Source organism: Nomascus leucogenys, chromosome 12 (genome assembly GCF_006542625.1).
Source record: "Nomascus leucogenys isolate Asia chromosome 12, Asia_NLE_v1, whole genome shotgun sequence".
Taxonomy (NCBI): domain Eukaryota; kingdom Metazoa; phylum Chordata; class Mammalia; order Primates; family Hylobatidae; genus Nomascus; species Nomascus leucogenys.
The window spans coordinates 14,661,761-14,673,885 of NC_044392.1; the positions used below are offsets into that span (position 1 = coordinate 14,661,761).

Sequence of the window (12,125 nt, forward strand, 5' to 3'; positions counted from 1 at the left end):
ATGGTGGGTGAAAAAGTTGAGAAGCCAGATACTAAACAGAAGAAACCCAAAGCCAAGAAGGCTGATGTTGGTGGCAAGGTGAAAAAGGGTAACCTCAAGACTAAAAAGCCCAAGAAGGGGAAGCCCCATTGCAGCCACAACCCTGTCCTTGTCAGAGGAATTGACAGGTATTACCAGTCTGCCATGTATTCCAGAAACGCCATGTACAAGAGGAAGTACTCAGCCGCTAAATCTAAGGTTGAAAAGAAAAAGAAGTTTCTTGCAACTGTTATAAAACCAGTTGGTGGTGACAAGAATGGCGATGCCTGGGTGGTTTAACTTCGCAAAATGCCTAGATATTATCCTACTGAAGACGTGCCTTGAAAGCTGTTGAGCCACGGCAAAAAATCCTTCAGTCAGCACATGAGAAAACTGTGAGCCAGCATCACTCCCGGGACCATTCTCATCATCCTCACTGTATGCCACAGGGGCAAGAAGGTGGTTTTCCTGAAGCAGCTGGCTAGTGGCTTGTTACTTGTGACTGGACCTCTGGTCCTCAATCGAGTTCTACTACGAAGAACACACCAGAAATGTGTCATTGCCACCTCAACCAAAATTGATATCGGCAATGTAAAAATCCCCAAACATCTTATTGATGCTTACTTCAAGAAGAAGAAGCTGTGGAAGCCCAGGCACCTGCTGTTGGTGGTGGATAGGAATACTAGTGCTTTCTGCTAGTGATTGATTTTGTATCCTGAAACTTTGCTGAAGTTGTTTATCAGCTTAAGAAGCTTTTGGGGCCAAGCACGGTGGCTCATGCCTGTAGGCTCACGCCTGTAGTTCCAGCACTTTGGGAAGCCGAAGCGGGCGGATCACGAGGTCAGGAGATTGAGACCATCCTGGCTAACACGGTGAAACCCCATCTCTACTAAAAATACAAAAAATTAGCCGGGCGTCGTGGTGGGCGCCTGTAGTCTCAGCTACTCAGGAGGCTGAGGCAGGAGAATGGCATGAACCCAGGAGGCAGAGCTTGCAGTGAGGGGAGATAGCACCCCTGCACTCCAGCCTGGGTGACAGAGCGAGACTCCATCTCAAAAAAAAAAAAAAAAAAAAAGTAGATTGGAGCTGAGTGCAGTGGCTCACATCTGTAATCCCAGCACTTTGGGAGGCCGAGGTGGGAGAACCACTTGAGACCAGGAGTTCCAGACCAGCCTGGCCAGCATCGTGAAACCCTGTCTCTCCTAAAAATACAAAAAATTAGCTGGGTGGGGGGGTGTACACCTGTAATCCCAGCTACATGGGGGATGCTGAGGCATGAGAATCACTTGAACCTGGGAGACAGAGGCTGTAGTGAGCTGAGATCAATGCCACTGCACTCTAGCCTGGGCATCAGAGTGAGACTGTGTCTCAAAATAAAAAAAAAAATAGAAAATAAAAGTAGATTGGAAAGCAATTGGTCTTAAAATGCTCATATCATTTGACTTAATAATTTCACTTAATCTATCCATTCTAAGAAGAGAAATTGACACATGGAGGCTATAGTAGATATCTCTTGGGGTATCTTCCCAGCTCACAAGTGATTCACCCTTTTTTGAGAATAGTGGGACTGATTCACATCACCACCTTTCTTATTCAAGCCTCAAAAGCAGAACCTTGATCCACTAACCACTGTTGATTAGACTGGGGTAGACACCTGACCAAACTAGGTCAATTATATTGTCTTTCTCACCTAGGAATTCGGGTTTAGTTTGGACTGATATCTAGAATGGAATGAGTATAAAAATTTAGGAACTGTATCACGGCTATTGTCCTCCAGATAGACTGAAAAACAGAGAAAGCCAGTCTGCAGAGAGAGGAGAATAGGGGCAGAGATGTGGAGAGAAGCAGAGACAAGAGATAGAGACAGGCTGGGCGCGGTGGCTCACGCCTGTAATCCCAGCACTTTGGGAGGCCGAGGCGGGCGGGTCACGAGGTCAGGAGATCAAGACCATCCTGGCTAACACGGTGAAACCCTGTCTCTACTAAAAATACAAAAAATTAGCCTGGCGTAGTGGCGGGTGCCTGTTGTCCCAGCTACTCGGGAGGCTGAGGCAGGAGAATGGCGTGAACCTGGGAGGCAGAGCTTGCAGTCCAGCCTGGGCGACAGAGCCAGACTCCGTCTCAAAAACAAAAAAACAAAAACAAAGAGATAGAGACAAAATATTCTCTGGAGCATTTCACCTACATTCTAGTCACTTTCTGCATTCCTACTTCTGCATCCTGTGAAACACTTCAGCATCCTTATAGCAGCTTATATCTTTTCCTTAAGCTAGCTTGGGTGAGTTTCGATTATTTGCATCCAAAAGTTTATCATACTTTACTGAAAATAATGGGAATATTGAGTACATACTTACATGTTATTTGCACAGTACATTATCAAACTGCCATTTAAAATGTTTCAGAGAACTATTAATGACATGGAAAAATTTTGACACATGAAGAGTAAAAGTATTGAGATATACAATTTTGTGTGAATAGAAAAGGTTTGCAGACACACAAAACTTCCAGTAATAATTACCCTGAAGTGAATTTTCATTTATTACTTCATATGCTTTGGGTTTATTTGAATTTATACATGGAACATTGCTAATATAATTAAGGTTACATTAAAAGCATTTTCTTTCTCTCTCTCTTTTATTTATGTTTTTTTGAAATGGAGTCTCGCTTTGTCATCCAGTGGTGCAATCTCAGCTCACTGCAACCTCCACCTCCTGGGTTCAAGCAATTCTTCTGCCTCAGCCTCCCTAGTAGCTGGGACTACAGGTGCACACCACCACGCCTGGCTAATTTTTGTATTTTTAGTACAGACAGGGTTTCACCATATTGGCCAGGCTGATCTCGAACTCCTGACCTCGTGATCCACCCACCTCAGCCTACCAAAGTGCTGGAATTATAGGCATGAGCCACTGCACCCGGCCAAAAACATTTTCTGTGTTGCTATATCCTTTTTATTTGGTATCATTTTAATGGTTGCATAAGGTTGCATTGTAACAGGATATTGTAATTTATTAGGCCAGTACTTAACTATTAGGTTTGTTGTTGTTGTTGTTGTTGTTGTTGTTGTTTGAGATAGAGTCTCGCTCTGTTGCCCAGGCTGGAGTGCAGTGGCGGGATGTCGGCTCACTGCAAGCTCTGCCTCCCAGGTTCACGCCATTCTCCTGCTTCAGCCTCCTGAGTAGCTGGGACCGCAGGCGCCCACCACCACGCCTGGCTAATTTTTGTATTTTTAGTAGAGATAGGGTTTCACCGTGTTAGCCAGGATGGTCTCGATCTCGTGACCTCGTGATCAGCCCACCTTAGCTTCCCAAAGTGCTGGGATTACAGGCGTGAGCCACCGCACTCGGCCAACTATTAGTTTGTAAATTATTTTTACTCTTTTAAGCAATACTGTGAAAAACATCTTTAATGCATAGGGCTTTTTTCCCACAGTTTGGATTATTTGCTTAGGATCTTTTTTCAGTGGTGAAATCATGGGGGTGGGACATTTCTATGGTTCATGAATAACTCTGGCCACAATGCTTACTCTGACGGCTGTGCCTGTTTCCTTTGTCATCTGAAACACAGCTGAGCACCCAGGTCTAGCACATTGCCTCAGTAACCAGCCCACTTGCTAATCTAATAAGCTTTTTAGAATGACTTACCTCCTTGTTTTGATTTACATTTCTTTGATCACTAGTAAGTTAGAACATTTTTCATGTTTGTTAACACCTTTAATTTTTTTTTTTTTTTTTTTTGAGACAGAGTCTTGCTCTGTTGCCCAGACTAGAGGGCAGTGGTGTGATCTTGGCTCACTGCAACCTCCGCTTCCCAGGTTCAAGTGGTTCTGGTGCCTCAACCTCCCAAGCAGCTGGGACTACAGGTGTGTGCCACCACGCCTAGCTAATTTTTTGTATTTTTAGTAGAGACTGGATTTCGCCATGCTGGCCAGGCTGGTCTTGAACTCCTGGCCTTAAGTGATCTGCCCGCCTCACCCTCCCAAAGTGCTGGGATTACAGGTGTGAGCCACTGTGCCCAGAGACTTCTTTAATTTCATCCTTTGTGAACTACCTATTCCCTGCTTTCTGCTCCTTCATTTATTGGAAGCTTTGTGATTTTTTTTTTTTTCTTTTTTTGAGACGGAGTTTTACACTGTTGCCCAGGCTGGAGTGCAGTGTCGCAATCTCGGCTCACTGCAACCTCTGCCTCCCGGGTTCAAGTGATTCTCCCGCCTCAGCCTCCGGAGCAGCTGGGACTACAGGGGCACACACCACCATGCCCAGCTAATTTTTTTGTATTTTTGGTAGATACAGGGTTTCACTATGTTGGCCAGGATGGTCTCGAACTCCTGACCTCGTGATCCACCTGCCTCAGCCTCCCAAAGTGCTGCGATTACAGGCATGAGCTACTATGCCCAGCAGCTTTGTGATTTTCATATTGACATGTGTGGAATCTTTAGGAACTAAGGTTAGAATCTGGTGTTAAAATCTGTGTGAAGTACGTAAAGAGAAGAATTGACAGCCAAAGTTACTGTTTATAATAATTCATTTTGATTCAATCAGTAATTCTTTTTTTTCACAAGAAACAAAACCCTTGAAGTTGTTCTTAACTTTTCCTTCTTTTTCGCTGCCCTCCCCCAAAACCAATCAGTCAACGATTGATTTCTCCCTAATTACTCTTTGAATCTGTCTTCTAACTCTGCTACCACCACCCTCATTCAGGTTTTGTAGTAAATATCTGTGGTTTTGTCTGTCAGGCATCTTCCTTCTGGTGGGCACTGCCTCTCCTCCTGTTCTATTCATGTGGTTACTGCTGGAGATTGCATGTCCATAATTGACCTACCCTATCTGTCTATGGTTGATTGGTCTGCGGGCAGTCATGTGGCCCAAAGTGGGACAATGAGTTTCTTCTTACTTTTTTATATTTAAGACCAAGAGAGTATGGTTAATCTCTCTTCAATGACTGTAGATATACAATGTAAAACATAGAAGCTGTTGTTGGCCATGTCCGTATTTTCTTTCTTTCTTTCTTTTTTTTTTTTTTTTTTTTTGAGATGGAGTCTTGCTCTGTCACCCAGGCTGGAGTGCAGTGGCATGATCTTGGCTCACTGAAACCTCTGCCTCCCGGGTTCAAGCGACTCTCCCGCCTCAGTCTCCTGAGTAGCTGGGACTACAGGCACATGCCACCATGCCTGGCTAATTTTTGTATTTTTAGTAGAGACAGAGTTTCACCATGTTGGCCAGACTGGTCTCAAACTCCTGACCTCGTGATCCGCCTGCCTTGGCCTCCCAAAGTGCTGGGATTACAGGCATGAACCACCATGCCCGGCTAGCCGTGGCCATATTTTCTGCCATGTGGATCAAGGAGTAAAGAAAGCCAGATGAGTGAAAGAAAAGAAAATGAATCCAATATGCAAAGGACAGTAATGGGATTCAGTTTGTATAATCTGAGTTACTTTAGGATTTTTCCAACAAATTCTCTGTATCAGGGATGTGTTTGGCTGCAAGTAATTAACATGGCTTACCCATATAGGAGTTAATTTTCTTCCCATCAATAGATGGACCGGGCACAGTGGCTCATGTATGTAATCCTAGCACTTTGGGAGGCCAAGGCCAGTGGATCACTTGAGGTCAGGAGTCTGAGACCAGCCTGGCCAACATGGTGAAACCCCATCTCTACTAAAATACAAAAATTAGTCCGGCATGGTGGCGGGTGCCTGTAATCCCAGCTATTAGGGAGGCTGAGGAAGGAGAATTGCTTAAACCTGAGAGACAGAGGTTGCAGTGAGCCAAGATCACACCACTCACCACTGTATTCTATACTGGGTGACAGAGTGAGACTCTGTCTCAAAAAAAAAATAAAATGCTTAGAGGTAGGCATTCCAGGGTTAGAGCAGTTGCTCCATGTTACAGGATGTCATAAAAGACCCAGGCTTCTGGCCGGGCGCGGTGGCTCACGCTTGTAATCCCAGCACTTTGGAGGCTGAGGCAGGCGGATCACGAGGTCAGGAGATCGAGACCACGGTGAAACCCCGTCTCTACTAAAAATACAAAAAATTTAGCCGGGCGTGGTGGTGGGCGCCTGTAGTCCCAGCTACTCGGAGAGGCTGAGGCAGGAGAATGGCGTGAACCCGGGAGGCGGAGCTTGCAGTGAGCCGAGATTGCGCCACTGCATTCCAGCCTGGGCGACAGAGCGAGACTCCGTCTCAAAAAAAAAAAAAAAAATGACATGAGTGTGGTGGCTCAAGCCTGTGGTTCCAGCTCCTCAGGAGGCTGAGGTGAAGGATCTCTTGAGCCCAGGAGTTCCAGGATACAGTGAGTTATGTCCATGCCACTGTACTCCAGCATGACAGTGAGACTTCATCTTAAAAAAAATTATTTTGGCTGGGTGCAGTGGCTCACACTTGTAATCCTAACACTTTGGGAGGCCGAGGTGGGCAGATCACGAGGTCAGGAGTTCAAGAACAGCCTGACCAACATGGTGAAACCCTGTCTCTACTAAAAATACAAAAATTAGCCGGGTGTGGTGGCGGGCGCCTATACTACTTGCAGCTACTCGGGAGGCTGAGGCACGAGGATCGCTTGAGGCGGAGGTTGCAGTGAGCCGAGATTGCGCCACTACACTGCAACCTGGGTGACAGTGAGACTCTGTCTCAAAAAATAAATAAATAAATAATTTTTTTTGTTCGTTTTGAGACAGAGCCTCTCTTTGTCACCCAGGCTGGAGTGCAGAGGCACAATCTCTGCTCACTTCAACCTCCGCCTCCCAGGTTCAAGCTATCCTTGTGCCTCAGCCTCCTGAGTAGCAGGGATTACAGGTGTCCACCACCATGCCCGGCTAATTTTTGTATTTTTAGTAGAGACGGGGTTTCATCAAGTTTGCCAGGCTGGTCTCAAACTCCTGACCTCAGGTGATCTGCCTGCCTCAGCCTCCAAAAGTGCTGGGATTACAGGCATGAGCCGCCGCCCCCGGCCTAAAAAATATATATATATTTTTTTCTTGAGACGGAGTCTCGCTCTGTCGCCCAGGCTGGAGTGCAGTGGCGCGATCTCGGCTCACTGCAAGCTCCGCCTCCCGGGTTCACGCCATTCTCCTGCCTCAGCCTCCGGAGTAGCTGGGACTACAGGCGCCCGCCACCGCGCCCGGCTAATTTTTTGTATTTTTAGCAGAGACGGGGTTTCACCGTGGTCTCGATCTCCTGACCTCGTGATCCACCCGCTTCGGCCTCCCAAAGTGCTGGGATTACAGGCGTGAGCCACTGCGCCCGGCCTAAAAAATATTTTTTAAAGGCACGGCATGGCGGATCGTGCCTGTTATCTCAGCACTTTGGGAGGCTGAGGTGGGTGAATTACTTGAGGCCAGGAGTTTGAGACCAGCCTGAGCAACACAGTGAGACCCTTGTCTCTACAAAACAAAGTTTTTAAAAAATTAAAATAAGTAAATAAAAAAAAAAGTTGTGACCCACTAGCTTCTCTAGCAAAAGAGGTATCAGAATCATCGTAGTAAATGATTAAGATAGAAATTTGGTTACTCGTGGCCAGGCATGGTGGCTCACGCCTGTAATCCCAGCACTTTGGGAGGCCAAGGAGGGCAGATTACTTGAGGTCAGGAGTTGGACACCAGCCTGGCCAACATGGTGAAACCCTGTCTCTACTAAAAATACAAAAAATAGCTAGGCACGGTGGTACATGTCTGTAATTCCAGCTACTCAGGAGTCTGAGCACAAAAATCACTTGAAACTGGAATGCGGAGGTTAGTTAGCCGAGATGGTGCCACTGCACTCCAGCCTGGGTGACAGAGTGAGACTCTCAAGAAAAAAAAAAAAAAAAAAAGAAAAGTTTGGCTACTTGCTACAGATACTCAAAATAACTGACTTCAACAAGATAGGAGTGTATTTCTCTCTCACATATAGTACAGAAGGCAAGTATGGCAGTTCTGCTCTGTCAGTTAATCTAGGAACTGTCTTTATTGTTGCATTGTCATCCCTAGGATGTTTTTCCCATTCCTGTGGTCCAAGATCGATTTCTGCCATGATACTTTCTAAGAAACAGGATGAAAGAAGGGACAAAAGAAGAAACGGAAGATGTGTTTCTTCTCTTTAAGAGCATAATTTAGAAGCTGCACTCATCACTTATGCTCACATGTCACTGGCCACAGCTTAGTCACATGACTATATTTAGTCACAAAGAAGGCAAAGAAATTTGTCTTTATTCTCGGTGTCCATGTGTCCAACAATAAGAAGAAGGGGAGAATAGATATTGGGGAACAACTATCTGTTTTTGTCATTATTTCTGTAATAATACAGAAATCATTGAAGCTGGCTCTCTTTTTTTCTTTTTTTTGAGACGGAGTCTTGCTCTGTTGCCCAGGCTGGAGTGCAATGGCATGATCTCTGCTCACTGCAACCTCGGTCTCCCAGGTTCAAGTGATTCTCCTGCCTCAGCCTGCTGAGTAGTTGGGGTTACAGGTGCCTGCCACCACGCCCGGCTAGTTTTTGTATTTTTAGTAGAGACGGGGTTTCGCCATGTTGGCCAGGCTGACCTCAGGTGATCTGCCCACCTCGGCCTCCCAAAGTACTGGGATTACAGGCGTGAGCCTCTGTGCCCAGCGCGAAGCTGACACTCTTCGAAGAGTAATGTGGGCCCTTTTGAACTACCTAGGGAGTCTTAGAAGAGCAGAGTGTGTTAGAATCACTGAAAGCAGCCTTCTCCAGGAGGGTATGTGTAGATTCCCCAGCCCGCTAGGGTAATCTCCTTTAAGAGGATTAGCAAGTAATCATTGCCTAAGGACAGGGAGCATAATTACCCCTTTTTTTTTTTTTTTTTTTTTTTTTTTGAGACAGTCTCACTCTGTTGCCCAGGCTGGAGTGCAACAGCGTGATCTCGGCTTACTGCAACCTCTGCCTCCCGGGTTCAAGTGATTCTCCTGCCTCAGCCTCCCGAGTAGCTGGGATTACAAACATGCACCATGTCGCCCAGCTAATTTTTGTATTTTTAGTAAAGACGGGGTTTTACCATGTTGGCCAGGATAGTCTCGATCTCCTGACATTGTGATCCACCAGCCTCTGCCTCCCAAAGTGTCGGGATTACAGGCGTGAGCCACTGCACCGGGCCTCCCCTTCTATATTGAGTGTTTAACAGGAAGAGCAGAAGGTCCCTAGGAAGTGGACTTCTTGGGAGAACTTGTGCTGGGGCTGCTTCTTTCCCTGGGAGATGACTGTGCTATGCATGGGACATGAAAAAGTGGAGGACTAAGCTTCAATTATGGGAACTCTGGCCTTAATTATGGAATTAAGGGCATCCTTGACTGAGCTTAGTACTGAGGGAAATTGTCCCCCTTCAAAAAAATCTCTGTTGAATTGGAAGGACCTTTCTTGAAAGCAATGTTATGTGGTTTGTATTAGTCCGCTTGAGCTACCATAACAAAAGAGCACAGATTAGGTGGCTTAAACCACAGAAATTTATTTTTTTCACAGTTCTAGAGGCTGAACATCCAAAATCAAGGTTCTAGCCAATTTGGATTCTGGTAGGGGCGCTCTTCCTGGCCCGTAGACAGCTGTCTTCTCACTATGTTCTCACATGGCCCTCCTCAGTACATGTGCCTCGAGAGAGAGTGAATGCTCTGGTGTCTCTGCTTATAAGGACATTAATCCCATAGGATTAGGGCCCTACCCTTAAAATCTCATTTAAGCTTAATTACTTCCTTAGAGGTCTCGTCTCCAAATACAGCCACACTAGGTGTTAGGACTTTAATGTACAAATTTGGGGGAGACACAAACATTCAGTCCATAACATGGTCCCAGGGAGCAAAGATGCCAATGGACTGATCTAATTATAGCTGAATTTGGCTATGGAAGTTGGACTGATCTTCCTGAAGTAGATTTCAAAGACAGCCACAAGTTCTTCCCCTCCCTGAATCTATTCCCCTTTGCCATGTAACTTTAGTCCCTGGCCACACTGACTTGCTTTGGCAATGACTTGCTTTGTGACTTATAACTTGCTTTGGCAATGACACACTTGCTAATGTGGCATCAACAGAGATTTGAAAAGTGCTTTCACACTGCGACTCACTGTCTCTTCCTCCTCATGGGACCCCCTACCACTGCTGTCATGTGAAGAAGTCCAAGTAAGCCTGACAGATGGTGAGAGCTATATGGGTTAGTCATTCCCACTGCCATGGCCAATGGCCTGCCAATTGCCATATGTGTGACAGAAGCCATTCTAGATGACTTAGCCACCAGCCAGCCAGCCCTCAGCTGACTGCAGATGCATGAGCAAGCCTACCAGTGATTAGATAAACTGGACCAGACCATAAGAACAGCCCAGTTGGCTCACAAAAATGTCAGCTAAATAAATGGTTGTTGTTTTAAGCCACAAGTTGTGAGATAGTTTGTTATATAACAATAGATAACTGCTATACTTACCTTTTTTTTTTTGAGACAGGGTCGCATTCTGTCACCCAAGCTGGAGTGCAGTCGTGTGATCTTGGCTGACTACAACCTCCATCTCCCATGCTCAAGTGATCCTCCCACTTCAGCCTCCTGAGTAGCTGGGACTACAGGCATGTGCCACCATGCCCAGCTAGTTTTTGTATTTTTTGTAGAGATGGGGTTTTGCCATGTCACCTAGGCTGGTCTCAAAAATCTTGGGCTCAAGTGATCATCCCACCTTGGCTTCCTAAAGTTCTGGGATTACAGGTGTGAGCCACGGTGCCCAGCCCATACTTACCTTTTGGAATATAAAACAATTTTGGAGTTCTTAGATAATTAAGGAGGAGATACTAGGCGTCCTAATAATATGACATAAGGGGCCTAACTAGAATAAGGAAAAGTAATGTGATCATATTTATATTCTAAGAGTATGGTATTGTTCATATCAGTTAAATATCTAACTATGGGTGGCCCTCAGTTCTGAGCTCTACACTGGTGTAACCAGTAGCTTACTAGACATCTTCACTTGGATATCTCACTGGCACTTCAGAGCAAACACATCTAAAATGGAATTGACCATAATCTGTTCCACACTTTTTTTCCCTCTTCTGTTCCCTACCTCAGTTGTCCAAGCCAGAAAGCTGGAAATCATTCTTAGGCCTTTTTCTCTCTCTGCACCTTTGATGCAGTTAACAGGTCCTGTGGTTTCTACTTTCTGGATCTCTCTAAAGTCCACCCATGTTCGTCCATCCACGTTATCATTGTCTCAGTACTAGTCACTATCACCTCTCCCTCAGCTAATTATAATATCCTACTAATTTGCACAGGATTTGCTGGTGGAGTGGATATGAAGTATGTGAGAAAGAGAGAACTCAAGGATCACTCCGAGGTTTTGGCCTGAGCAACGGAAAAAAAAATTGACTTGTCACTTATTGAGCTGGTGAAGACAAGTATAAAAGTGGATGTGGGGCCGGGCATGGTGGCTCACGCCTGTAATCCCAGCACTTTAGGAGGCTGAGGTGGGCAGATCACCTGAAGTCAGGAGTTCAAGACCAGCCTGGCCAATGTGGAAAAACCCTGTCTCTACTAAAAATACAAAAATTAGGCAGGTGCAGTGGCATGCACCGGTAATCTTAGCTACTCGGAGGCTGAAGCAGGAGAATCACTTGAACCTGGGAGGCAGAGGTTGTGATAAGTGGAGATTGAGCCATTGCACTTCCAGGCTGGGTGACACAGTAAGACTCCATCACAAAAAAAAAAAAAAAAAAAAAGAAAGAAAAAGTGGATGTGGGCCACATTGTGTTGCCATTTCTGGCTGATGGGAGGCTGAGAAAGTATCTGGCTGTATTAGTTTTGTATTAACATGTATATAATTACCACAAGCTTAGAAGCTTAACATAACATGCATTTATTATCTCACAGTTTCTGTCTAGATTTATCTTAGCTCGGTTCTTTGCTTCAGGGTCTCATCAGGCTTCCACCAAGTTGTGTGGGTTGTGTTCCCATCTGGGTGCTCAACTGGAGAAGGGCCTGTTTCCAAGCTCAGTCTCACTGTTAGGAGAACTTATTTCCTCCTGCTTATAGGATTGGACCTACAGAGTTTTTTGTTTTGTTTTGGTGCTGTTGGGCCAGAGGCTGTCCTAGAGGTTGCCTGGAGTTTCCTGCCACATGGACCTCTCCATAGGCAGTTCAGAGAATGACA

At 45.6% G+C, this 12,125-nt stretch overlaps 1 pseudogene; it reads left to right on the forward strand.

The window, feature by feature from the left end:
• On the forward strand, nt 1–762 carry LOC101177695 (annotated as a pseudogene).
• The last annotated feature ends 11,363 nt before the right edge of the window (nt 763–12,125 follow it).